The 23652-nt window shown below is 40.8% G+C and overlaps 1 long non-coding RNA gene across 1 annotated transcript; it reads right to left on the reverse strand.

The window, feature by feature from the left end:
• Positions 1-1243: 1243 nt before the first annotated feature.
• Positions 1244-9055, reverse strand: LOC132593382 (uncharacterized). Its single transcript, XR_009558821.1, has 3 exons — positions 8934-9055; positions 5901-5985; positions 1244-1431 (listed from the first exon to the last, which is right to left on the reverse strand). It is a non-coding gene; the product is annotated as an uncharacterized lncRNA (long non-coding RNA).
• Between the last annotated feature and the right edge of the window lie 14597 nt (positions 9056-23652).

Consider the following 23652-nt stretch of genomic DNA (forward strand, 5'->3'; position numbering starts at 1 on the left):
TGGTGATTTTTTCTTGCTTATTTTTAGGAACCTATTATATAATTTGGATAGTTATCTTTGTAATGTTGGCTGTAGTTATCTTTGAAATGTAGGTTGCTGATACTTTTTCTAAGTCTGTGTTTGTCTTTTTACTTTGTTATTGATGTCATTTGTCATGGACAAGTTTTAAAAATTATGTCGTTCAATTTATCACTTTTCCATGATGATTTTCACTTTGTGCCCTTCTAGGATGTTGTATATGGTTTCCATAGTCTGTCTAAATGTATACAGCTTTCCCTTAACATCTCTGAAATTTACTTTTGTGCATGCTGTGAGGTATGAATCTAATTTTTCCCTTTGAAAATATTATTAGCAAATAGTCCCAGTGCCATTTATTAGTCATCCTTTCCCCACTGATTTGTAATGTCACCTCTGTCATACTCCAAATTCCTATGTATATGTTAGTATTTCTTGTTTTTTCAGAAAACCTGTCCCATGGATCTATTTATCCAAATGCTGATATCAGAGTATTTTAATTACTATAACTTTGTGATAAATCTTGGTATCTGCTAGTGTGAATCCTTTCTCGTTTCAAAATAGTTTTGGCTGTCTTGGCTCTTTACTCTTCCGAGTAAGTTTTATGATCTGCTTATAAGGTCAATAAAAAAAAATTCCCCCAGGATTTTTAATAGCATTTATTAAGTTTGTGGTGTAAATTTAGGAAAACTACTACTGTTAAGCTCTTGTCTTCCCATACATGAATATGTTACATCTCTCCATTTATTCGTTATTTTTATGTATTTCAATAAACTTTTAGAGTTTTCTCCATGAAAGTTTTTCACATCTTCTGTTAACTTACTCCTAGGTATCATATAGTTTTTTAGAGTGTTGTAAATGGTATATCTTTTTATTTTATCCTCATTCTTGAATGATAGTTGGTGTATAGAATTCTAAATTAACAAGTATTTTCTGTCAACAGTCTGAATGTATTTCTGTTAGTGACCTAGGAATAGAAGGAAAATCCCTTAACTTGAAAAAGAGTATCTAGCATAATCCTAAACAAATATTTTTCTTTATGGTGAAATGCTAAAAGCATCCCAGTTAAAGTCAGGAACAAGAAAAGGAAAAATATTCAGGTGCAATTGCATCCTAATTACGAGGAACAAACAATTAGACGTGCATTTTTTAAATTATTTATTTATTTTTGGCTGCATTAGCTCTTCATTGCTGCAGATGCGCTTTCTTTAGTTGCATCGAGCAGGGGCTACTCTTGGTTGTGGTGCACGGGCTTCTCATTGCGGTGGCTTCTCTTGTTGCGGAGCACAGGCTTTAGGCTCGCAGGCTGCAGTAGTTGTGGCGCACGGGCTTATTAGTTGTTCTGCCGCATGTGGGATCTTCCCGGACCAGGGCTTGAACCCGTGTCCTCTGTATTGGCAGATGGATTCTTATCCACTGCTCCACCAGGGAAGCCCAGAAATGCATTAAAAAAAAATACATATAGCTGGATTTATTTAAATTAAATCTGAGCTTCAGTCTTTTAACTGGCCCATTTACGTTATTGTGATTACATATTGTGATGAATTTATTCTTTAAGCTTATTTCATGCTTTCCATTCACCATGTTGGTTTTTTTTCTCTTTTTCTGACTTCTACAGAACTGATCGATTCTTTTTCTTTCAAGTGATTATATTTCTACTTTTTCCTGCTTACTGTTAAATTTAGCAAGCATACTGTTCAACAATCTGGTAGGTTAATCCATACACCTCACCTTCCTTTCAAACTAAATATTGACCTTAGGACGCTTCATCTCTAATCATTCTTCTTCTCTTCTCACATATTATTGTTTCTAGTATTTTAGTTCCATCTTTTTTCATAACTTCTGTTAGTGCTTTTGTTACGATTATTATGGACATTCAATGCTTATTTAGATTTACTGTATATTTATCAATATTTTTACTCTCCATTTGCTTCTTTTTAAAACATCTGTGTTGAGATATAAATCACACACTATACAATTCACCCATTTAAAGTTTACAACTCAGTGGTTTTTAGTGAATTCACAGACTTGCACAACCACCAGCAGAATCAATTTTAGAACATTTTCATGACCTCCAAAAGAAACCTCATACCCATTAGCAGTCACTCCCCATTTTCCTCCAGTCTTCCCAGCCCTAGGCAACCACTAACCTGCTTTCTATATGCATAGATTTGCCCATTCTGGGCATTCATAGAAATGGAATTATATAATAAATGGTCTTTTGCGACTGGCTTCTTTCATTTAACATAATGTTTTCAAGTGGTATCTTGTGATTTTGCTTTGCATTTCCTTACTGACTAATGATGTTAAGCAACTTTTCATGTATTTATTGACCATTTGTATATTTCTTTTAGAGATTCAGATCCTTTGCCCATTTTTAAACTGGGCTATTTGTCTTTTTATTATTGAGTTGTAAGAGCTCTTTATATATTATGGATACAAATCTTATCTGATACAAGATTTACAAATATTTTTTCCCATCCTGTGGGTTGTCTTTTCACTTTCTTGATGGTGTTCTTTGAAGCACAAAAGTTTTTAATTTTGATGACCCAGTTTATATATTTTTCTTTTGTTGCTTGTGCATTTGGTATCATATCTAAGAACGTTTTGCCTAACCCAAGGTCATGAAGATTTATCTCTATGTTTCGTCTAAGAATTTTATAGTTTAGCTTTTACATTTAGGTCTATGATAATTTTGAGTTAATAATTTTTGTGTGTAGGGTGAGGAAGAGGTCCAACTTCATTCTTTTACATGTGGCTATCCAGTTATCCAAGTACCATTTGTTGAAAACAATTATTCTTTCCCCTTTGAATGTTTTGCACCCTTGTTGAAAATCAGTTGACTATAAGTATAGGGTTAATATTTGGACTCAGTTCTATTCTTAATCCAGTATCACGCTGTCTTCATTACTGTAACTTTGTAATAAGTTTGAAATCTGGAAGTGTGAGTTCTTCAACTTTATTCTTCTCGTTCAAGATTGCTATTCTGGATCGCTTGGACTTACATTTGAATTTTAGTACTATCTTCTCAATCTCTAAACAAAAAGCTAGCTGGAGTTTTTTTTTTTTTTGGTACGTGGGCCTCTCACTGTTGTGGCCTCTCCCGTTGCGGAGCACAGGCTCCGGACGTGCAGGCTCAGCGGCCATGGCTCACGGGCCCAGCCGCTCTGCGGCATGTGGGATCTTCCCGGACCAGGACACGAACCCGTGTCCCCTGTATCGGCAGGCGGACTCTCAACCACTGCGCCACCAGGGAAACCCGCTAGGCACTGCATTAAATCTGTAGATGAATATGCAAGTATTGTCATCTTAATAATATTAAACCTTCTAATCCATGAGCATGGGATGTCTTTCCACTTATTTAGGGATTCTTTAATTTCCTTTAAAAATATTTTATAGTTTTCAGAATACAAGTTTTGCACTTTTGTACTTTTTTTGTACTTCTGTTAAATTTATTCCTAAGTAGTTTACTATTTTTGATGCCAGTATAAATGGAATTGTTTCCTAATGTTATTTTTAGGTTGTTCGTTGTGAATTTTTTGCTTCTTGAATCCTTTCTCACTGGTTCATTTTTCCTATTCCCTGAAGTACATCTTTATGTAGTTCTTTCTTAAAGAATCTGTGAATGGAAGATTCTCTTAGCCCCTGTGTGAAAATGTCTTTATTTTCTTAAATGATAATTTAAGTGGGTATAGGATTGTAGGTCAGCAATTCTTAAGATTTCTTCCTACTTTATTTTGGCCTCAGTTTTTGCTGCTGAGATGTCAACTCTTAGTCTAATTGATGTTCCTTGACAAACAATGTCCCCCCCCCTTTTATTTTTACTGGTTGTTTTAAGTTTTCCTAAGTTTTTTTTTTTGAAGTTTTCCTTAGTTTCACCATATGTATCTAAGTGAGGTTTATTTTATTTATTCTATTCAGTGTTTGTTGTGCTCCTTCAGTGTGAGGATTTGTGTTTTTTAATTAATTCTACAATATTCCCAGCTATTACCTATTTTAATATTGCATTCTCTCTAATCTCTTTCGAGACCTCTGTAAATGTTATATTTTCTCATTTTATTCTCCATTGTTTTTAGTTTTGCCATAAAGAATCTCATTCTGAATTGTATTTTGAATACTTCTCAGATCCATATTCTAGTTTTTTGTTATGATTTTTTATTTACTACAAAGTAAAGGAGATAACTCTCCTCAAAAAGAATATTAAATCTTAAAATGGAGGACTTGAGTTTCATCCAGTGGGAAATTTTTCCATTAAGAAGACACTATACCTTCTCCAAATATACCCTTTAAATATAGAGAATTGTTCTAAGGTGGCTATAATTTTTTAAATATAAATATTTGTTAAATGATTGGATTTATGCTAAGGGGATATCTCTGAAAATGTTGGAGGGGAAAATCACATATTTCATGATTTTACCTGTTGAACCTGATAGATCAGTAGGATGCCAACGAGCATATGCTTGGGGTCAACCAGACTTGAGTTCCAGTGCCAGCTTTGCCATTGACTAGATGTGGGACTTGGACAACTTATTTTAACCTTGCTGAACCTTGCTGAATCTTAATTTCATCATTCATAAAATAAACCCTTCAGCCCTGACATGAGGAATGAATGATTAGGTACATGTGAAGTGCCTTGTGCGAAGTCCAGCCAATGGCAGGTGCTTCCTAAAAGATTATTGTTATTTCTTGCATAAAAATCTTAATTAGAGCTAGTGCCATCATGTGAGCTATCCCCGTTTAGTATTTGAGATCTTCTCATTAGTCATGACCAATCATAACCCCTTTGCTATAATTTTGGTCTCCCTAAAATACGCGGATTAATAATCCAGGTAAGGGCTGGAATAATTGCTAGTGGAAATGTCTGTGATAAGTGATATTTCACGCACTTTTCTCCTGCGGCAGTCCCCTTGGGCAGCTATTGAAGGCCAAAAATAAAACATTCTGGGGTTCTTTCTTGCAGCAGATGGTGTAATGCAAAGTCTATCTTGGAGGCACACCCTATAAGCAAGATTTCTAGGACTCTTAAAAGAAAAACACTTAGAAAATTGATTCAGTCAAATGGAACTGCTATAAACATTCTTTCTCTGTAATTTTTCAAACTAATATATTTAATTCTGTCTGGCAGTGTCCTCTAAATTGAATTCGCATTAGATAGATGAGTCCATTGCATGAATATAATATATTGATGCAGGAATTACTCTGCCTTTGGTGGGGGTGCTCAGTATCTCCAAAAGGTGAGGCTGCCTTGCACTCACGGGGTGATGGCAAATATTGCCTTCACAAGGCTGTTCTCATGAATTCTTCCTCTAGCAATAATTATGGCAGGAAATGGGATCTTTCCTGTATGCACATTTTAGTGACTAGCATCCCTATATGTGTAGTATATTCAGATCTTTTCATGGACCTTGATTGTACAGCCATCGGAATGTAGAATAAATCTCATCTTTATTAAACAACATCAATTATCCTATTAACTGCAACCCACTGTTGTACGTGCCTGATAGTATGCTGAGCCCACACATATATTAATACATATTTGTATGTATATGATATATATTATATTTAGTCTTCACCATAACTCTGTGAGGAAGGTACTATTAGCCCCATTTTATAGATGAGTAAAATGAAGCCCAGGGAGTTAGGTGCTCAAGCCTGTACAGCTAGGCAGTGGTGGAGCTGCAGCCACCGGGAAAGTCATCTTACCTTCACCGTATGAACATGGTGAGACTTGAAGGTGCAGGGCTGCCCTCTCTTTGTTCGGGGGCCATGCTTCTACTCACCAGTCTCCCATCTAACACCTCTAGATATATTGTCAAAAAGACTGAAATTCAGAAATTTTAGCTCTGCTTAATTTAAATTGTATAATTACCTTACCTTTTACTTACCTTAACTCCACTGACACTTAGGCCAATAGTTCTGCCCCCTCTGCCCTTCCTTCTTTCCTTTTTCTTTCTTCATGTTTGCTGAGGGCTTGGGCATAAAAAGAGAAGGAGGAGAAGAAGGAGAAAAGAGCCTCTCCACTTGGGAAGCTTGCATTCTAGGTGAGCAAACAGGTGCACAAATGTGAAGCAGAGAAGGACGTGACAGTGTTTGGGGACATACTGATAATGCCACAGGTAGCACAGGCAGGACCATAACGGTATCTCCAGCCTCTTCCTCACACGAAGTTGGCCTCTGGCCTGCCTCTCTCTGGTGGGGTTAATGCGCCATGTTCCCGTGCTGTGGCCCTCCCAGCCCCTTGCCTTGGCTCTGTCTTCCTCCTTTGCTGCCCGTACCTCATAGGGCCTTTCTGGTAGAGCAGGAGCCAAAGTACCCAGACCAAGCTGACAACGTAAATTTCAAACCACTTGCAGTAAAATGGAATTCCACCTCCTAAGCTGATGGAAGGTACAATTAGAACATTACACTGGCATTAGCACACAGACTAATTTTTATATTTCTTTAGAGGGTTCTGGAAACACTGGGCCACAAGCAGGCATTTCAGAAGGACCTCCTTAAATTTTGATATCATGATTATAAAATAGATTTCTAGTCTCATCCTCTGTACTAGGTGATGTTAATCCGTTTGAGCTGTCACAATAAAATACCATAGACTGGTGTCTTAAACAATGGAACTTTGTCTCATGGTTCTGGAGGCTGGAAAGTCTTAGATCAGCGTGCCTGCATAGTTGGGTTCTAGCGAGAGTCTTCTTGCTGGCTTGCAGATGGCCATCTTCTCACTGTATCTTCGCATGGCAGAGGGAGGAAGCTCTGATGTCTCTTCCTCTTCTTATAAGGCCACTAATCCCACCATGAGGGCTCTACCCTCATGCCCTCATCTAAACCTAATCACCTCCCAAAGACCCCACCTCCTATTACCATCACATTGGGGGGTTAGGGCTTCAACACATGAATCTTGGGGGACTCAATCATTCAGATTCTAACATAGGTAGAGGTGCTTTTAGCAGCACCCAGGCTCTCTTTTCTCCTGGTCACCTTCTTTCTCCTCTCCCCCGCTTACCCTTCCTCCATGGGCTGAGTCTTCACACCTTTCCCGGGTAATTCACTAGCATGTGGGACATTTACCTTTCAGATCAGAATAACTAATCTTCCTAAAGTAGCTGCCTTCTACCACTAGTTCGTAGACCAAAGGAGGTATCTTATGTAAATACTTTATTCCATAGAACTTCTGAAGAATCTAGCTCAAACAGATATTTTTCCTTAAAATTAATTTTTGCAATACATGCACAAAATCGAAGAGTACAAAAGAGCATAACATTCATTCTTCAAAACTCATCAAATGGTATATTCCAATAGAGCTGACTTATAAAACTGGAAAAAAACTGGTTATGATATTAAAAACAAGTTCCTCTCCCATTCCTGTCCCCAGCCACCCTATCCCTCCCTGGAGGCCGCTGCTGTCAGGGAGTAGGGTATAGGCTTCCAGAGATATTCCCTGCATGCCATCATAATAACGTATCGTGGAGATGATTCCATGTCCCTGGGCAGCGTAGTCTCCCCCGTACTTTCCCCCCGTACGGATGGGCAGCGTAGTTTCCCCCATATGGATATAGCATAGTATCTGTACCAGTTCTTCTTAAAGAACTTTTAGGTTGTTTGCAATCTTTTGTTATTTTAAAGAATACTTCTATATAAGCATATGTATAGAATAAACTCTTATAGTAGAATTATTGGGTCAAATGGCATGTACACTTTAAAGCTGTGAAATAATCTAAATATACAAAAAGTATAAAGAATAATGTAACTAACACTATACCCAGCGTTATTACATCTCAACAAGGAAAATCACATTTCCTTTAGGAAGCACTGAAGTGTACAGTCACTAACTCATGGGTTATGTATTAATGATTTGGAATAAGGAGGTTATCTGATTTTGCTTTACGATCTGGAAGCCTGAATTCAAATGTTGCTAGGATTGTAAATGTATTCCATCTAGTGGCCTCATCAGTGTCCCAAGTGGATTGTGTTTCTAACCCATCAGGTGTGTGTTCCTGAATACGATTCTTTGGTGTACTTGACTGTAAACAGTGAGACGACCGAGGCCTAGCCTGACAAGGAGTGGGGGCTGGTGAGAGACCTGAATTAGCTAAGAGGTGACTGCTTGCACCACGCAGAGTCCACTCCAAGTATCCAGCCATACGAGTAAGTGACTTTACAGGGATTAATTCTATCCCTTATAAAATGGAATGAGCTTTCAATTTCATCCTTATCTTTTGAATTGATTGTGGCTTAATCTCTTCGTAAAGGCATATGTATGTGTATGTGTAGGCATAATTTCTATTATACTGTATTGTAGACCTCATACCTTCTGCAGGGATTTTAATAATGCTTTTCTGAATAGGAAGCCAGGGTTCTCTCCATGCCCCATCCCCTGCTCTCACTGTGTTCACTTTCTTTGCACGTTGCACATACAGGGTTAAGATTTTTCAGTTTTCCTTTGAATAATGATTGCAGTATTAAACACAGCCTCATAACGTTCAGCCCGCTATTTGTGTAGATGGCTCTCCAGTGCTTTTAAATTTACTTAATTAAAATTCTAGAATGATATGATTCCAGTGGGTTACATTCATCTTACTCTTACCTTCTTCAATCAGTTTTCTCTTATAACCTTTTTCTTTGCAAGAATTATTGAAGATGACTGCAGCCTAGCAGACTGCTTAACTCATAATTCATTACTTAAAAAAAAACCCTCATAATTAAAAGCATTCATTGTTAAGCACAGTGGAGTTAAACTCAGCTTGATATTGATGCAGTGTCTCTCTACCACAAGGATGTAGCTAACCTATCCTCAAAATGAAAAGGGAGAGGCTTCAGTTTTCTGAGATTTCCTATCCATCTTTTCTTTCATTTTCCTTTTTTCTTTGAACTGAAATTATCCCATCAGTTAGCCACCGAGTTTGATTTTATAATCTACTTACAGTTCAACAGGAGGGAACAAAGGATGTGCACCATCTTTTCCCTTTATGCCCAGAACATAGTAAGATTAGCAGATCACAGTTCATTGCCTGGGCATGCAAGTATAGCCATGCACAGGACAGACCTCTGGTACCTCTACGTTTCTCCCTCCCTTAGTGACAGAAAACCCACTGGATTCCAGCAGCAGCTGAGCTCTGGCAGCCATTGGCCCCAAAGCTCTACCTCCTGCCTTTCAGTAGGTAGAGGCCAGCTGGGGAGGTGACCAATCGGGTGGTTTGTATCCAGGAGAACATGGCACAGTTAGCTATTTAAATCCAGCCAGGATGATGTCAGCAAGCAGAGCTGAAAGGGTTAGGAGAAAGGCTAACGGAGAGGAGAAATCTTGTCAGGCTGTATTATTACAGAAAGCTGGGCTGAGGCTAAGCAGAGACTAACACACCCACCACCTGTGCCCTGAGCCCAACTCCCAGTGCCTCCGAACTGCCTCCTCCCAGCCTCGAGAAAGGAGGAATGGCTGCAGAAGATAACCTGATGGTAAATTATGTGGGGAGAGTTTAATTCTTACATGATTTTTTTTTAACTGGAAGAGCAGGTCTCTACTTAGATGAAAATGCACAAACCATCTCTGGTTTGCAAATTGCTGGGGTTTTACAGGAAAGCTGGGCTGACTCTCACCCGCTGATAAGAGAAAAGCATTTGTTCCCGCCTCTGGAAGTCTGTGGTCCCAGTAACCCCGGGTGAAACTTGCAGAAATGGTTCTCAGCTTAGATGCCGTTTTGCAGCACGAGCAAAATGTTCAGGCTCAGGAAATGATGCTAAAGACATTTTGAAAAATGTAAGATGGGCCTGACACAGCGCTGGCACAGGATATATGATGGAAGCAGCGTGGTGAGTGGTGATAACAGCCCCTGGGGCTTGGCAGGGAGCTGGTTTCACACCCCAGCCCGACCAACGCCCCCCTCCAGCAGGAGCCTCATCGGACTCAGGGGTGAGAGCGGAAATCTGGCCATGCCCCTGGAGGGCCCAGGCAGGGGACAGGCCCTCAGGAAGGAGGGTGAGGTTCCTGAGAGCACCTTCTTATCAGCAAAGACTTGACGATCCCCCTGTACACACATCACACTTCAAAAAATTGTGTCGGTTTTGGTTTTTCTGGGCCCTGCTCACTCCTACTTTTCCAAAGCACCTGCCGTAGACAAAGCTGGCTTGGGGACAAGAGGGGATGCGGCATTTTTCCTTAGGGTCCCTCAGGGAGAGGCCACACAATGCCTCTTACACAGGTGCTCAGTAAGAATTAGATGGAGAGGACACTCTGATTACTGCTAATGAGGGGGTAAGTTAATAACGGCGAGATGCCTGTTTCCGGGCAGATCCGCCCAGTGTGATGGGACCTGCAGTTGATCTGCTTAGGAGGGTGGCTTTTCTTCCAGATGGCCGTGGCCTTTGTGTCAGGGAAGGGCTTTCCTTCAAAGACTGGTGCTCCACAGTTGCCATGCAGATTAGGGGTCCGTTTTTACTTGCCACTCTTAAAAAAATAAACATTCTGGGCACAAGAAAGGGAGCTTTTCAACCCTGAGAGTGTTCTGGATGTTGGAGTACATGTGGCAAGACCCTCTCTTAGATAATGAGCAAGTGCTCCCAGCACTTTGGAATTATTCCTTGCTTCCACCCCAGCATTGTTCCGACAGCTCTGTTCTTAAAGATTAACTACCATTCATTTAGTAACTTTTGCTGTAGAGAGGGGAGGGGAAAACTTGATGATATGAATTTAGAGCAATTATTATATTTGGTTTGTGTTTCTCCTGCAATGCTCTTCCTTTAAGGAGTAAGCAGGGAGGTATTAATATCTATTTGCCATTTTGTTTCCCTAATGTTTTTATTGCTGCTGTAATTTTAACAAGTATGGGAAGGCAAAATATTTGAGAACCCCTTTAACCCCTTTAATTTGTCTCATGCAGAATTGAGACAAATTCTGCATGAATTCTGAAGAGGTCACTATATTTAAATGATTCAGTATAGGTAACGAAATGATGGAAAAGAGCATAATTCCATGATATTACAAAATAAACAGAGAGTATCTCTTCTCTGTCAAGCATGCCCAGGCACAGAGAGATAAAAATCTTTATATAGATACAATTCCTGCTTCAAGGTGCTCAAAATCTAGCGAAGGAAACAGACATGTATACAAATAACTGTAAGACACGGCACGTACGTGACAAAAGTAAAAGTGTAAACCGTAGAGCTGAAGAGAGCTGAAGAAGACATGACTCATTCCAGGGGTGAGCCTCTGAGTCGGACCTTAGGGATGACGAGGATCTCATCAGGCAGAATGTGGGGTGTCGCATGTGAAACTCCGCAGCCTTAAAAAAAGAATACCCTGAGTCCATATGCACAAATAGAGCAAGCTGTCCAATATGGACTACATAAATGGAGGTCTATATGCACAAATAGAGCAAGCTGTCCAATATAGACTACATAAATGGAGGTCACTTAGCAGTATATGTAGAACTAGAATATATATATGTGTGTGTGTGTGTGTATATATATATATATATGTATATATATATAGTAGTTGAGCTTATTTTAAGCTCTAAGGACAGACTGGATTAAAATCTAAACTCAGTACTTTCAGTGAATTGTGTCATTGTTGAAAATATTTTCTGTCCCTCCCTGAGGGAAGGTTATTCTTTCCCATTCATTTATACCAGGCTGGTCCTGTGACCTGCTTTGACTAATGAAATAAGAGCAGAAATGAGGTATGTGCCTCCTGAGTACACACTTTAAGAGCCATCATTTGCTTCAGCCGTGTTCTCCTTTCTCTGTATTCTGATGATCAGGTAAGTCCGACTAGAGGTGCTCCTTTGGCTTCAGCCTGGGTTCTGGAATGAAGACGGCATGAAGTAGGGCTAACTGTGGTCGACATGGCTCATTAGCATAAGCAAGAAACAAACCTTTGTTAGTGTGGACACTGAGATGTTGAAGATGCTATTACTATAGCATCACTCAGTCTGGGTTGACTGAGAGACACCTGGCAACGAACGGGATCTTATATAACTTCTTTAAACCTCAGTTTCCTAATCTATAGAATGGGAAAAATAATACTATCTACCTCAGAGGATCATTGTGAGGTTAAAACAAGTTGATTTTAAAGCACTTTACATGATGTTTAATTCATAATAAGAATTTAGTGTTAGTTATTTTTAAATAGGTACACAAAAATGTCTGGAGGAATATACACTAACCTGTTAAATAACAGTTCTCTCTTGAATGTGAGATTACAGGTGACTTTCTAATTTTTTTTTGAATTTTCTTTTTTATGCAGCAGGTTCTTATTAGTTATCCATTTTATACACATCAGTGTATACATGTCAATCCCAATCGCCCAATTCATCACACCCCCTGCCGCTTTCCCCACTTGGTGTCTATACGTTTGTTCTCTGCATCTGTGTCTCAATTTCTGACCTGCAGACTGGTTCATCTGTACCATTTTTCTGGGTTCCACATATATGCGTTAATATACGATATTTGTTTTTCTCTTTCTGACTTACTTCACTCTGTATGACAGTCTCTAGATCCATCCACGTCTCTACAAATGACCCAATTTCGCTCCCTTTTTATGGCTGAGTAATATTCCATTGTATATACGTACAACATCTTCTTTATCCATTCATCTGTCGATGGGCATTTAGGTTGCTTCCATGTCCAGGCTATTGTAAATAGGGCTGCAATGAATATTGGGGTGCATGTGTCTTTTTGAATTATGGTTTTCTCTGGGTATATGCCCAGTAGTGGGATTGCTGGGTCATATGGTAGTTCTATTTTTAGTTTTTTAAGGAACCTCCCTACTGTTCTCCATAGTGGCTGTATCAATTTACATTCCCACCAACAGTGCAAGAGGGTTCCCTTTTCTCCACACCCTCTCCAGCATTTGTTGTTTGCAGATTTTCTGATGATGCCCATTCTAACTGGTGTGAGGTGATACCTCATTGTAGTTTTTTCTTTTTTTTTCTCATTGTAGTTTTGATTTGCATTTCTCTAATAATAGTGATGTTGAGCAGCTTTTCATGTGCTTCTTGGCCATCTGTATGTCTTTGGAGAAATGTTTATTTAGGTCTTCTGCCCATTTTTGGATTGGGTTGTTTGTTTTTTTGATATTGAACTGCATGAGCTGTTTATATATTTTGGAGATTAATCCTTTGTCCGTTGATTCGTTTGCAAATATTTTCTCCCATTCTAAGGGTTGTCTTTTCATCTTGTTTGTAGTTTCCTTTGCTGTGCAAAAGCTTTCAAGTTTCATTAGGTCCCATTTGTTTATTTTTTTTTTTTATTTCCATTACTCTAAGAGGTGGATCAAAAAAGATCTTGCTGTGATTTATGTCAAAGAATGTTCTTCCTATGTTTTCCTCTAAGAGTTTTATAGTGTCTGGTCTTACATTTAGGTGTCTAATCCATTTTGAGTTTACTTTTGTGTATGGTGTTAGGAGTGTTCTAATTTCATTCTTTTACATGTAGCTGTCCAGTGCTCCCAGCACCACTTATTGAAGAGACTGTCTTTTCTCCATTGTATATCCTTGCCTCCTTTGTCATAGATTAGTTGACCATAGATGTGTGGGTTTATCTCTGGGCTTTCTATCCTGTTCCATTGATCTATATTTCTGTTTTTGTGCTAGTACCACATTGTCTTGATTATTGTAGCTTTGTAGTATAGTCTGAAGTCCGGGAGCCTAATTCCTCCAGCTCCGTTTTATTTCCCTCAAGACCACTTTGGCTATTTGGGGTCTTTTGTGTCTCCATACAACTTTTAAGATTTTTTATTCTAGTTCTGTAAAAAATGCCATTGGTAATTTGATAGGGATTGCATTGAATCTGTAGATTGCTTTGGGTAGTGTAGCCATTTTCACAATATTGATTCTTCCAATCCAAGAACATGGTATATCTCTCCATCTGTTTGTTTCATCTTTAATTTCTTTCATCAGTGTCTTATAGGTTTTTAAATTAATTAATTAATTAATGGCTGCTTTGGGTGTCCATTGCTGCATGTGGGCTTCTCATTGCGGTGGCCTCTCCTGCCATGGACCATGGACTCCAGGCATGCGGGCTTCAGTAGCTGTGACTCAAAGGCTCCAGAGCCCAGGCTCAGCAGTTGTGGCACACGGGCCCAGTTGCTCCGCAGCACGTGCGATCCTCCTGGACCAGGGCTCGAACCCACGTCTCTTGCACCGGCAGGCAGATTCTCAATCACTGAGCCACAGGGAAGCCCGAGTGTCTTATAGTTTTCTGCATACAGATTTTTGTCTCCCTTGGTAGGTTTATTCCTAGATATTTTATTCTTTTTGTTGCAGTGGTAATTGGGAGTGTTTCCTTAATTTCTCTTTCATATTTTTCATCATTAGTGTATAGGAATGCAAGAGATTTCTGTGCATTAATTTTGTATCCTGCAACTTTACCAAATTCATTGATCAGCTCTAGTAGTTTTCTGGTAACATCTTTAGGATTCTCTATGTATAGTATCATGTCATCTGTAAACAGTGGCAGTTTTACTTCTTCTTTTCCAATTTGTATTCCTTTTATTTCTTTTTCTTCTCTGATTGCTGTGGCTAGGACTTCCAAAACTATGTGAATTTTAGTGGTGAGACTGGACATCCTTGTCTTGTTACTGATCTTAGAGGAAATGCTTTCAGTTTTTCACCATTGAGAATGATGTTTGCTGTGGGTTTGTTGTATATGGCCTTTATTATGTTGCGGTAGGTTCCCTCTATGCCCACTTTCTGGAGAGTTTTTATCATAAATGGGTGTTGAATTTTGTTAAAAGCTTTTTCTGCATCTATTGAGATGATCATATGGTTTTTATTCTTCAGTTTGTTAATATGGTGTATCACATTGATTGATTTGCGTATATTGAAGAATCCTTGCATCCCTGGGATAAATCCCACTTGATCATGGTGTGTGATCCTTTTAATGTGTTGTTGCATTCTGTTTGCTAGTATTTTGTTGAGGATTTTTGCATCTATATTCATCAGTGATTTTGGTCTGTAATTTCCTTTTTTTGTAGTATCTTTGTCCGATTTTGGTATCAGGGTGATGGTGGCCTCATAGAATGAGTTTGGGAGTGTTCCTTCCTCTGCAATTTTTTGGAAGAGTTTGAGAAGGATGGGTGTTAGCTCTTCTCTAAATATTTGATAGGATTCACCTGTGAAGCCATCTGGTCCTGGACTTTTGTTTGTTGGAAGATTTTTAATCACAGTTTCAGTTTCAGTGCTTGTGATTGGTCTGTTCATATTTTCTGTTTCTTCCTGGTTCAGTCTTGGAAGGTTATACCTTTCTAAGAATTTATCCGTTTCTTCCAGGTTATCCATTTTATTGGCATAGAGTTGCTTGTAGTAGTCTCTTAGGATGCTTTGTATTTCTGCAGTGTCTGTTGTAACTTCTCCTTTTTCATTTCTAATTTTATTTTATTTTTTATTTTTTTTTGAATTTTATTTTTTTAGACAGCAGGTTCTTATTAGTTATGCATTTTATACATATTAGTGTATATATGTCAATTCCAATCGCCCAATTCATCACAGCCCCACCCACACCCTGCCACTTTACCCCTTCTAATTTTATTGATTTGGGTCCTCTCCCTCGTTTTCTTGATGAGTCTGGCTAATGGTTTATCAATTGTGTTTATCTTCTCAAAGAACCAGCTTTTAGTTTTATTGATGTTTGCTATTGTTTTCTTTGTTTCTATTTCATTTATTTCTGCTGTGATCTTTATGATTTCTTTCCTTCTAGGAACTTTGGGTTTTGTTTGTTCTTCTGTCTCTAGTTCTTTTAGGTGTAAGGTTAGATTGTTTATTTGAGATGTTTGTTGTTTCTTGAGGTAGGACTGTACTGCTATAAACTTCCCTCTTAGGACTGCTTTTGCTGTGTCCCATAGGTTTTGGATCATCATGTTTTCATTGTCATTTGTCTCTAGGTATTTTTTGATTTCCTTTTTGATTTCTTCAGTGATGTCTTGGTTATTTAGTAACGTATTGTTTAACCTCCACGTGTTTGTGTTTTTTATGTTTTTTTCCCCTGTAATGGATTTCTAATCTCATAGCATTGTAGTCAGAAAAGATGCTTGATATGATTTCAATTTTCTTAAATTTACTGAGGCTTGATTTGTGACCCACAGTGTGATCCACCCTGAGAATGTTCCATGCGCACTTGAGAAGAAAGTGTAATCTGCTCTTTTTGGAAGGAATGTCCTATAAATATCAATTAAATCTATCTGGTCTATTGTGTCATTTAAAACTTGTGTTTCCTTATTAAGTTTCTGTTTGGATGATCCGTCCATTGGTGTAAGTGAGGTGTTAAAGTCCCCCACTATTATTGTGTTACTGTTGATTTCCTCTTTTATAGCTGTTAGCAGTTGCCTTATGTATTGAGGTGTGCCTATGTTGGGTGCATATATATTTATAATTGTTATATCTTCTTCTTGGATTGATCCCTTGATCATTATGTAGTGTCCTTCCTTGTCTCTTGTAACATTCTTTATTTTAAAGTCTATTTTATCTGATATGAGTATTGGTGCTCTAGCTTTCTTTTGATTTCCATTTGCATGGAACATCTTTTTCCATCCCCACACTTCCAGTCTGTATGTGTCCCTAGGTCTGAAGTGGGTCTCTTGTAGACAGCATATATATGGGTCTTGTTTTTGTATCCATTCAGCAAGCCTGTGTCTTTTGGCTGGAGCATTTAATCCATTCACGTTTAAGATAATTAGTGATATGTATGTTCCTGTGACCATTTTCTCAATTGTGTTGGGTTTGTTTTTGTAGGTCCTTTTCTTCTCTTGTGTTTCCCATGTAGAAAAGTTCCTTTAGAATTTGTTGTAGAGCTGGTTTGGTGGTGCTGAATTCTCTTAGCTTTTGCTTGTCTGTAAAGCTTTTGATTTCTCTGTCGAATCTGAATGAGATCCTTGCCGGATAAAGTAATCTTGGTTGTAGGTTCTTCCCTTTCATCACTTTAAATATGTCATGCCACTCCCTTCTGGCTTGTAGAGTTTCTGCTGAGAGATCAGCTGTTAACCTTATGGGAGTTCCCTATTATGTTATTTGTCGTTTTTCCCTTGCTGCTTTCAATAATTTTTCTTTGTCTTTAATTTTTGCCAATTTGATTACTATGTGTCTCGGCGTGTTTCTCCTTGGGTGTATCCTGTTTGGGACTCTCTGCACTTCCTGGACTTGGGTGGCTATTTCCCTTCCCATGTTAGGGAAGTTTTTGACTATAAGCTCTTCAAATATTTTCTTGGGTCCTTTCTCTCTCTCTTCTCCTTCTGGGATCCCTGTGATGCGAATGTTGTTGAGTTTAATGTTGTCCAGAGGTCTCTTAGGCTGTCTTCATTTCTTTTCATTCTTTTTTCTTTATTCTGTTCCGCAGCAGTGAATTCCACCATTCTGTCTTTCAGGTCACTTATCCATTCTTCTGCCTCAGTTATTGTGCTATTGATTCCTTCTAGTGTAGTTTTCATTTCAGTTATTGTATTGTTCATCTCTGTTTGTTCTTTAATTCTTCTAGGTCTTTGTTAAACATTTCTTGGATCTTCTCGATCTTTGCCTCTTTTGTTTTTCCATGGTCCTGGATCATCTTCACTATCATTATTCTGAATTCTTTTTCTGGAAGGTTGCCTATCTCCCCTTAATTTAGTTGTTTTTCTGGGGTTTTATCTTGTTTCTTCATCTGGTACATAGCCCTCTGCCTTTTCATCTTGTCTATCTTTCTGTGAATGTGGTTTTTGTTCCACAGGCTGAAGGATTGTAGTTCTTGCTTCTGCTGTCTGCCCTCTGGTGGATTAGCTACAGGTGACTTTCAATTTTTATTTCTCTTATTTCTTTAATCAAATTCTTTATAATAATGAGCATATATTATTTTAGTAATCATTAAAAAATAAGATATTTCCACTTTGGAAAACTGAACAATAGTACATTTTTCTGTTACAATGGTAATTGCACCAAACTTGGTCCCTTGAAGGAAGGGGCTACATGCTCTGCCCTGTGCGACTAGGGTCTGGCTTACTGGATGCCCCAAGATAGGTGCTCAACACATGTTTACACAAGTGTAATTGATCACGGTTCCTTATCTGGATAGCTCGATGGATAGTAGGTAATGACCTACTATTTCTGAGATGAGAAACATGAAAAAGGTATAAACTGAGAATGTGTGCATTCTGAGTTTCTCATAGATCATTAATGGGGCACTGGGAATACAAATTTGGAGATCAGAGATGGAGATATGAAGCTCCTCTGAAGAGACGTGATTAGTTGAATATGTGGGTATAGAGTGGGAGCATGGGCTTTCAGTTTCACCCCACTCCTCCCCACAAGACCAAGTCCAAATATTTTTCAACAATGACACCCATTCCACAGCAATTTTCTGAGCACCTACCACATACCAGGCACTAATGGTACAGGAGTGAACAAGAAATGTTCAAATGTCTCTGCCCTCGAGCAGTTTATGTTTTACGGTGAGAGGTAGACAACAAGCAATAGTGAAACAAATAATTAAAATATAGAGTGTATTCTATAGTGATAAGGAGGAAAAACATGGAAGGGGAAAGGGAACTCCGGGTGTTGCCATGTTTGACAGGGTAAGTCAGGGTAGGCCTTGCTGAGGACATAACACTTGAGTGTAAGACCTTAAGGAGGTACCAGGTAACTGTGACTACTGGGGAGCATAGTCCAGATAGAGGGAACAGAGAGGGCCAAGGCTTTGAGGTGGGAACATGCTTGTGTTTAGAGAAGCAGCAAGGAGTTCAGTGTGTCTGGATGAGTAAGTGGGTCAGTGGTAGAAGAGTTTAGGGAGATAATGAGAGGTAGAAGGGAGGTGGTGGACAGATCCCATGAGGCCTCATCAGCAGACTGTTGGAGGAACTTTGACTTTTACTCTAAGTGACATGGGAAGCTCCTGAAGTTCGATTAGAGGATTAGGTAGCATAACCTGACTTGTGTTTTAAACTGACCAGCCTGGTTCCTATCTTGATAATGAATGGATAAAGGGAAAGGGAGAAGCTGGGAGAACATTAAGGAAGTTATGACAGTAATAGGTGATGGGTGTGTGGGCTGGAGTGGTGGCAGTGGAAGAGATAAGAAGAGGTCAGGTCCTGGATATATTTTGCAAGTGCAGCCAACATAATATACTCGTGGATTTGATGTGGCACATGAGAGAAAGAGGGAAGCAAGGATAACTCCATGGTTTTGGGCATGAGCAACAGGAATGATGGAGTTGCTGAGAGGTGAAGACCTCAGGGAGAGTGGTTTGGGGTAGGAATTTAGGAGTTCAGTTGTAGACATGATAACTTTGAGATGCCCTTAGATATCCAAGAGGAAATGGAAAGTAGGTGGTTGGCTATGTGAGCCTAGAGTTCAGGGGCGTGATCCAGGCTGAATACGTACATGGAGAGTTCTCAGCAGATCAGTAATGTTTCAACTGTGAGAATGGATGAGATCATCTAGGAAAAAGTGCAGAGAGAAAAGGGGTCTGGGGACTGAGCTCTGGAGCCCCCCACCCTTTAAAGCAGAGGAGAAAAAGACCAAGCAGCAAAGGAGAATGAATGAGTGGTCGGTGAGGGAGGAGGTCAACTGCATCCCAGCATGTTTCTAGGTAGAAGACCTGCTACAGCAGGGTCAAAGGCAATGAGGACCAAGAACCGTCCAATGAATTTAGCCGGGTGGAGGTCACAGGTGACCAGACAAGAACAATGTGGTGGAGGTGCGGGGTGGGAGGTGGGGTGACTGAAGGAGGTTCAAAGGAGAATTCAAAAAGAGGAATCGGAGACAGTTTAAACAACTGTTTTAGGGAATTTTGCTGCAAAGGAGAATAGGAGGCATGGAGCCTCCTGGAGAGAGAGATGAATCCAAGAAAGTATCTTCTTTCTTTTTTCTCTTTTTTAAGATGGGAGAAATGGCAGTGGTGTGTATCCCCATAGCACCCAGCCCATCATACTCATTTGATAAGCATTTGTTGAACTGACATGAGCGGATCTAAGGGTAAGACATGAGCAAATATCCCCATCATCCCTGAATGATGTCAAATAAGTGAAATGAGAAAAAAATTCCGATGCTTCCTATAAGAGACTGAACATTAACACTTGGAGACTTGTGGCTATGGGGATTCCTTTACCGTCTTCCTGTACTTAATACACTGCTTTTTAACAACACAGGGTCAGGATCTATTTTTAAGTGGAAACTTTTGGGTTGAAATTTTTTAAGGGCACACAAATATAGGGAAGAAAATAGCAATGACCCACATTCCCACCAGGCAGAATTAAGTATTATTAACATGTGGGCATATTTGTTTCCAGCCTTTTCATTCGATGCTCTGTTTTTAAAACCTACACGGTGGAATTATGTGCTAAAAAACATGATGTGTTCCAGTGTGTGTGTGCACACTGTGAACTCACACATACATACCTGCTCACACATTTGTGGCTTTTTGCTTGCTCTTTCCTGGAGTTTCCGAGTTGGTAGGTGCTGTGTTATAAACTGCTATGGCAATAATGGAAATCATGAAGCCATGACTTCACATGTCAGTATACAGAATGCACTGGCCGAAGAATACTTTTTTTAAACCTAAAAACTGTAAGTAATCTGTGCACACAGGAAAAAATTCCAACACTACCCTTCTGGCCTACAGTCCTTCGTTTTTTCTTTCCAGACACAACTGGCATTACCAGCTCCTTGTGAATGTTTCCAGAAATAGTACTTGCATATGCAAACATGTATTTTCTATTTTCCTACACAGATGGTAGCATACTGTTGTATACGGTTTGGTACTTAAGCACAGGGTTTTGAAAATTTTGGAAGTGCTTCTTAGCAGTAAGCTTTCTTTTTTTTAAATTTGTTTCATTGAGGTATAGTTGACATATAAAAACAGTAAGTTTTCTACATGTGCAAATTAGCAATCATGCTCTTCCTTCTTGCCTGGTCTCAGACAATTAACTCAGGGTTGTGGGCATGGGGGGAGCGTGTCAAGAATGTTCTACACTAGCTGGACAGGTCCCTTCAAATCACAGACTCCCATGTCAGTGCCACACAGTTTGTTCTGACTCTCTCTGGTTGAACTTACTTCACAGCCCACAAGAAAACCCTTTATATTTTTGGTAGCTAAACCAAAGTCCTGCAGAACACAACAAAACCAAACGGGGAAATTTGGGGCTCAGCTTAAAATACAGATGGGCAAGCCCATACTTAGTTGCTGGAATAACAACCAGCTGGGAGGGTCCAGCTAAATTTAGCTTGGAACCTTACACACTGGTCAGCTCCAAAGTCAACAGCCCCCATCCCCGCCACAGAGCACTCTCCCCCATCTCTGAAGCTGGTAGAGAAGGAACAACCCTGCTTGTCCAAAATGCTGACTTTGCAAAAACCACCTAGTCGATCTGGTGTGACTTAATAGGTTGTAAAAGCTTCGATTTACAGCTGATCAATAGGCAAACAGTGGGATTTGTTGCCGGGGGAATATAGAGCACAGGGACCAGGATGAGGCCAAACAGTGGGAAAGGTTAATTAACTTGTAAAGTTCATTGAAAATTTTCTTTAAGAAAGCAAGAAGGAGAACAAACTGGAACTGTAGGTGGGTCTCGAAGTCAAGGCTGGCCTGAAGGAAAACGGATGTGAGCAGAACCGGTGTGCTCCGCTAGCCCTCCTGGGAGGCCTCCACGTACACCCTGTCCCGGACCCCAGGGGAGGGCTGCAAAGGACAGGGAGCCCCATGCATGGGCTGTCTTGGCTTTATGACGTGGTGGGCCTCAGTTTCCTGGTTTGTTCAAGTGGCAGAGTTGGAGTAGTTGAACCCCCCCAGGCCTGGAATTCTTGGTGATTTGGGCCTCCTACAACTACCTGCCTTGCAGCCTGGAGCTCGCTACACCCTCTACCCTCACTCTCTGGAAACCCAAGTAGGGAGGAGGGACACACAGGGCCCCTAGTGCCTCAAGATGAGACCACGTGTTGAAAACATAACTTGCTAAGTGGGGAGGATTAGGCCCCTGAGAGATCCTGCCATCCGCCCCGGCACTGGCACCGGGGGAGGCCTGACAACTTGCACAGAAACTCAGATGTGAGCTGGGCCTCCTCTAGGAGAGGCACGTGACATACTTTATGGAAAAAACAAGACGAGGTTGCCAAGTGTAGCCTAGGTGGTACCCAGGGAGTGATTGCAGTGAGAAGCAGGACTTCTGTTGTGCTCACTGTGCTTGCATGTCCAAAATAATGTATGTCGTGGTTTCTGTGAGGCCCCTACCCACTGGATGGAGGTAAAGAGAAGCCAGACTGAGTGACCAGTTTCGACTTCGATGCAGTGATCACTACGCTGTCTTTAGGGTGACTTCTGTCTCCATGCTGCTCAGTCTTCCAGGCTCGCCTCCACTCCTCTGCTCCTATCTTAGAAGCTGCCTAGCGGAGGGGCGGCAGCAGAGGCCTCCCAGGATGTCATGGCAGTTGGGGGTGGGATGGGCCCCCGGCCTTATGCTGGTCTGTGCGTGTGAACACTCTCCGGGACCCCTAAGCTGTGTTTGGCTGGTTTGATGTTTCACTGGTCTCAGCTGCCTGTGAACTCCTGGTGTGTTCTTTCTCAGCCTATTTGTGGGCTCGCTGCCCCTCCCTGTGGATCTGGGCTCCCCTTGCCTCTCTGTCATCACAGACACCTCAGAATCTCCGCCACCCTCTTCCCCTGGGTCCCAGCCAGGCTGCCCCGCACAGCCTTGGGTGCAGGGTCACTTTGTCCCCCGCCACATTAGGGCCCTGGCAGATCTCCTGGCTCAAGGGGGCAAAAAGGCGCTCCAGATGCAAGCTAGACCCTCTCTCTTGCTGTGCCCTTCACATCTCGGAGGTGGGGTGTAGGGGTAGACGTCCCCCCCCCCGGAGACGGCGTGCTGCCTCCTCAAGTCCCGGTGGAACAGGGGAGGTCTTGGGGGTGTGCACTGCAGTCAGGACTGAGGGTTCCACAGTCTCACAGGCCTGCTTCAGCCCCAGCTTTGTACTGAACGGGGGTATGGCTTCAGGCCAGGGCCTTGACCGCTGCCTAACCAGGAGAAGGATGCACACCTCATAGGATGTGCTGATGGTCGATGAGATTTTCTGTAAAGCAAGCAGCTCCTTTCTGAGGCAGGAGAGCTAGCGCGTAGAAGAAAGAAGTATCCTTTGCTAGCGAAGCAGCGGGTGGTAGGATTCCTCCCTAAGAATTCTCATCCTGCCCCTGCCCCATCCCCATGCAGCACCTGAACTGGGCATGTGCCAGTTCCTGCTTTTTCTGAGTCTGTTTATCAATGTCTCAGTGACTGAAATACCCCCCTCTGATTTGGCCAATAAGTCATTTTTAAAAATAGCAAATTTTATGTTACTTCAATTATCAAATCTCCTGGGGATGAAGTCAGTTTACAGTGATCTGTCGACATTGCCATAAAGGGCGTGGCTTCCTCTCCGAGCTGGGACGCAGTGTGTGAAGGCGCCAGGAAGGCGGGCGTCATTGGCAAGTAGAGAGCTGGTTATGGCACCTCCCTCAGGAAGATGGTGAAGGAATTTGAAATCAACCTGCACACCAAGTACACTTGCTCCTTCTGCGGCAAATCCAAAAGCAAGAGGTGAGCCGCTGGGGCTCTGGTGCTGTGGTGCCTGGAGCAACACCATCACCTCCACTGTCACCGTGAAGGCAGCCGTCAGATGACTGAAGGGACTGAAGGACCGGTAGACTGCCCCAGCGGAA

The sequence above is a fragment of the Globicephala melas genome, chromosome 14 (assembly GCF_963455315.2).
Source record: "Globicephala melas chromosome 14, mGloMel1.2, whole genome shotgun sequence".
In the NCBI taxonomy this organism is placed as follows: Eukaryota; Metazoa; Chordata; class Mammalia; order Artiodactyla; family Delphinidae; genus Globicephala; species Globicephala melas.